General features: G+C 36.1%; 1 long non-coding RNA gene across 1 annotated transcript; it reads left to right on the top strand.

Moving 5' to 3' along the window:
* Nucleotides 1-1,722: 1,722 nt before the first annotated feature.
* LOC127743960 (uncharacterized) lies at nt 1,723-4,904 on the top strand. Its single transcript, XR_008005201.1, has 4 exons — nt 1,723-2,100; nt 2,196-2,249; nt 2,325-2,471; nt 4,611-4,904. It is a non-coding gene; the product is annotated as an uncharacterized LOC127743960 (long non-coding RNA).
* Nucleotides 4,905-5,347: the final 443 nt, after the last annotated feature.

Below are 5,347 nucleotides of genomic sequence, written 5' to 3'. Positions count from 1 at the left end.
ACCTAACGTCTCAGTAGGAGTGCTATGCAACACCTCCATATCCATCTCCAGCCCACGTGTGGGATTTTTAAAAAGAGCGTATAACGTGGCATGTAATATGTATCTTTCTTGTAAAACATGTGTGCAAAACGAAAAGCATATAGGAAAATAGAAGAATAACATCTTAAGTAACGTCAACATAATCATAATTAAATCTAAAGATAAAAAAACATAAACATCAAACTTTCATTCATGCTTTCTTCTTTCTTAACTTTTAACTTTTATGGAAGGTATTGAGCTCAAACCGGTATAAATGAGAGTCCCCTTCCCTTACCGAAGGTTCTTATCTCGAGTGTCTTGGCGATCACCTTCCCTTACCGAAGGATCATCTCGATCGATCACCCTCCCTTACCGAGGGATCATCTCGATATCTTGTCTTTGGGGGTCACCTTCCCTTACCGAAGGATCATTCCCTCAGTTCAATTTACAATCAAGGTTATTTAGACATACACAAGAGTTATATCAACAAATATATCTTATTATATAAAATTGATGGGAGTTCGCTTCCCTTACCGAAGGTTCCCAAAGGTTTGCCGATCACCTTCCCTTACCGAAGGATCATCTCGATTCGATCACCTTCCCTTACCGAAAGATCATTCACCTTCCCTTACCGAAGGATCATCTCGATTATCTTGTCTTTGGGGGTCACCTTCCCTTACCGAAGGATCATTCCCTTAGTTTAATTAGCAAATAGGGTTATTTAGGCATATACAAGAATAGATCATGCAAGAGGAGAGACATATACCATGATAAAATAAGCATGTTGAATAAGACTTTATAAGAAAGAAGGTACTCTCGTCCCTAGAGGGGTATTAATAATATAAAATAAATGTACATTATAAAAGATAGAATAATTTAAATAGTTGAATAAAATAGTTATAAGAGAGCATGTACTCTTTTTAACTCATGGAAATATTAATATTAATCTAATGGTATAAAAGTCAATATAATTTCATGTAATAAAATGAGGGATATTAATTAGCTGAATAAAATAATTATAAGAAAACATGTACTCTTGACCCTAAGAAGATATTAATGATATAATGTATAAAATATAATCTAAGTGCATATTGTAAGAAAGTGGGTATTTGAAATACTTGGATTAGATATTATAAGAAGCATGTACCTTTGATCTTTAAAATAAAGGAGCAATAATAACATAATGATATAAGGGGTCATTTAGTTGCATATAACAAAATAGGGTTCCTTGAACAAGACACAAAAAGGAGCATGTACTCTCAACATTAAAGGAATAATAATAATGTAACGGTATCAAAGGTCATGTAAGGGCACATAGTAAAATTAGGAAATGTTAAATAATTTAATAAAACGTTTTAAAGGGGCATGTATTCTCAACATGAAAGGAATAGTAATTAAAAGGTCATGTAAATGCACATAGAAAAGATATGGGATACATATTAATGGATTCAAGAGGGAATAATTGACATAATAGATAATCATGCTCAATGTAGATGAGAGATAAGCAAAGAATAATTCATGTCATAAAATACATGAAAGATGATAGCCATGCATGGATGGAAGAAAATAAAACAGAGCATACTTCATGCCAACATAAGTAAGAAAGGCATAATTCTCTACTCTTTTTCCTAACGCTTCTTCGAGCTTGCCTCTTGTGTTTTGTAAACCCCGCTAAAATCGGTATATAATTAGTCAATAAATCGAATTTTCAATAGGAAAATTAAATACGCAAAACTGATATCAAAATAGGATAGAGCTCGTCGAAACGAGAATTTTGATACCAATTTCGAAAAGTTTGGCCCAAAATTGGGCCGGATGGGCCGGACTGGTTGAACCGGACCCAAAATGGGCCCAAGGCCCAACCGAACCCAATCCATTAAAGAGGCACAGCTTCTTATTTCCCTTCTTCTTCATTATTCACGCTGGGAAACATTTCTTAGGGGGAAGAAGAACACAAGCAAAAACCTAACCCTCACTTTAATTTCAAATCCATATAACTTTTGATCCGGAGCTCCGATTGACAAATCGTTTGCGATCATGCGTTCACCGCGACGAGCTCTACGAAACCCATGGAACAATTTGGTAGGTAACTCATTATTTCCTTCTCAGCCAGCTTTTCCTAATTTCGGAAATTTATGAACAATTAAGTTAAAAATTGTTCAATTCTTGTGTTCTAGGTTCAAGTTAGCTTCTGGATCTTGTGGGCTCAAGCTATTGAGCATATGGGTATGGTAAGAATACCCTAACCCTAGCTCAATCTTGTTTTAGTAATGGAGAATTGAAATTGGAATATGTATATGTATTAGGTGTAGATTAAGTGGGTATATATGCATTGAGAATATTTGGAGGCTTGTTGGTGATCAAAACTTAGTTGTGGCTGTTTTACTTGAGCTTGAAGAGGCTGTAATTTTGTGTTGAGAAGCTGCCTTGGGTGAATTAAGTGATCGGCCAAGGTATGGTTTAAGTTTCGTACGTTTAATATTTACGGTGTTGTGAAAGCTTAGGTTAGAGATACCATAGGATAAGTTGAATTGTTTGTTGTATTTAATGATTAGCCTTGTAATGTTATTGGAATGGATTTGTTGGTGGATATATATATATATTGGAATTATTAGGTGTGGAAGTTATTAATAGTGTGTTCTTATATTTATTTATGATGGATTAGGATTGGTGTTTGTTAATAAGGATGTAGAGTTGTGTTGTGGTGGTATTGCATTTGCTGTAACTAATTATGTAATGATCGGAATTGCATGAGACCAAGTCTGGGCTAAACTTGGGAATATAAGGAACTAAACTGGAAAATTTGGGACCTTTTTGTTAAATATACAATTTATGACAAATTTTTAAAGATAGGTTGTTAAATCTGTCCTGCAGCAGAAAATGTCAAACAGGGCAGCAACTTGTTTGTCTTGCTGCGACTCCTACGAGTTGAGTTTTGGAGCGAAACCAATTTTGTTATAAAATATTGATTAATCCTCTTTATTTTTCTAAAACTTCATAATTTTAAGAGTTGAGGATTGGGAGTTGAGAGTTTTTGAATATTGGTGGTCAGAGCTGAAAAGAAACAGATTTCAGCAAGTTATGCATCAACTTCCAATGCTTGTAACTCTTAGAATTGAATAGCAATTGGGTTGCAACCAAGACACACCTGTTTCTGGATGAGTAAAGTTTAACTACATTAATTTTTAAAGTCATCGGATTTAACTTGGATTTTATATTGAATTTTGAATATCACATGCTGCTGCTGTTTTTCTGGTTTTATGCACTGCAGAGCAGTCACGGTTTTTCCTTTATTCCTGAGGCTAGAAAAATCAGAAAATTATGATATTTAGTTTGTTAGAAAGCTTATTTCAATATGAACGCCTGGACATAAAGTTTGTGCAATTCTGAGTTCATTTGTATATTAAAAACAGCAAAGAAAATAGAGTGTCGAGGATGTTTTAGTGATAGTCATGGGTTCGAGAAGTAAAGTTTAATCTTCGTGTGATGTGATTTGTTTAATGTTAGAGTTGGGTTGATTTTAAGATTATTCGATATTAAGAAGTTTTGAGGAGAATTTGATAAATAGTTTGGCCAGGACCTGGAAAGGGTAATCAAGATGAATTATAAGGGAATGATGATGAAAAATGTGAAAGAGAGGTTGTTAACAAAAGGAGTTAACATGCCATGGCTTGATGAATGATTAAATAATGATTATGACTATGAAATGGCTTATGAATGATGATATCTGAGATACGAGTTTCCCTGGGTAAAAACCGTGGCTCGCCACCACGTGTTCCAGGTTGATTCTCGATACTCTGTTAACCCTACGTCGTAAGGGTGACCGGGCACGTATAAATTCCCGGGTATGGATACCCCCATTGAGTGATTATATGATGAATGTATGTGAAATCTATGCATAGACTCTTGGGGATGCGCGACGAGGGACAGTCTAAGGACAATTCAGACTTGTCGGGTTGGCTGGATAACCGACAGATGGGCCCCATCAGCCATAGGACAGACATGCATCATATGCATTTGTTTGCTTGATTGCTATGCATTTCCTGGGTTTGCCTAATTGATTTATATCACCTGCTACCTGCTATACTTGCTATTTGTACTATCTGCTCATTACTTGTGCGTGAACTTGTTTGGTTGTTTGTTTTTGTTGCATTGTGGATGATGGAGGATGGAGGAAAGGAGAAATGGCTTGGTGTTAGTTTAGGATTGAAAATTGAAAATGAAGGATTAACCACATGAACGTATTTCGGTTCGGTGGCTATTGTGATAGTGGTTCGGTGGCTATTGCGATAGTGGTTCGGTGGCTATTGCGATAGTGGTTCGGTGGCTATTGTGATTTCGGTTCTATGCATGTATGATTTTCGGTTCAGTGGTTTGTCGTTAGGTTAAGTTTGAACTTGAGTAAGTTAGGCAGATTTAGAATACCTACCCCTGTTTATGGCTTCTATTTTAGTGCTTAAGTTGGATAATTGAGTAACGGAGTTCTAGGGGTTGCCTATGGCATTCTCAGGACTGTATTTCTTATGCGCGTGGCACTTTTACCATGCTGAGAACCTCCGGTTCTCATTCCATATTGTATTGTTGTTTTTCAGATGCAGATCAAGAGGCTCCTCGCTAGGCGTCTGGATTCTGGAAAGCGAAGTAGTTCTTGGGTGTATTTTGGTTTCTATTTGTATATATGTATATATATGTATAGTTTACTCTCCAAGTAACTTATGTATGCTGCCCCTCTTAGAGGTTGAGGGAGAGATAAGAGTTTACTTTGGTATTTTGGTATATTTTGGGGACACTTATGTATGTTTATATGTATATATGTATCCTCCGGCCAGCCTTAGCTTCGCAGGCTGAGTCAGAGGCTAGTTATGCTGTTCCTTGGCTTTTCTTTATCCCTTCGTTTATTGTTTTATCATGTTCCTATTAGGTCCCTTAGCACGCAAGTAATCCTATTCCTTGAGCGTTGCGCTTTTTATTCTGCGATTCTTGTTTACCCACTTTGCTTCAAGGCTCCTAGTATATTATTTTCCAGTATTATATGTATATCCTTACTATTAGAGGTCTGTAATACCACACTACCTCTGTTCTATGACTTAAGCGTAAAACACTGTGTAGTAGGGTGTTACATGTTTGCCCACAGAATATTATTTCTTTGTAGAGAGAGAAGGGAGAGAGGATTAGTATCTGAGAGGAGTGATTTTTTACCTATGGGTGCTCCCCTATTTATATAAATTTGGGGATAGAGTGGTTGTGATATTTTAAATTTCAAATGGAGGGTGGTTACTAGGTTCCTATCCATAAATTCAAAATTTTAAGCTTATCTCCTAACTAATTT

Source organism: Arachis duranensis, unplaced genomic scaffold, assembly GCF_000817695.3.
Source record: "Arachis duranensis cultivar V14167 unplaced genomic scaffold, aradu.V14167.gnm2.J7QH unplaced_Scaffold_165934, whole genome shotgun sequence".
NCBI classification, from domain to species: Eukaryota; Viridiplantae; Streptophyta; class Magnoliopsida; order Fabales; family Fabaceae; genus Arachis; species Arachis duranensis.
This window is presented reverse-complemented; position numbering and strand designations above follow the sequence as displayed.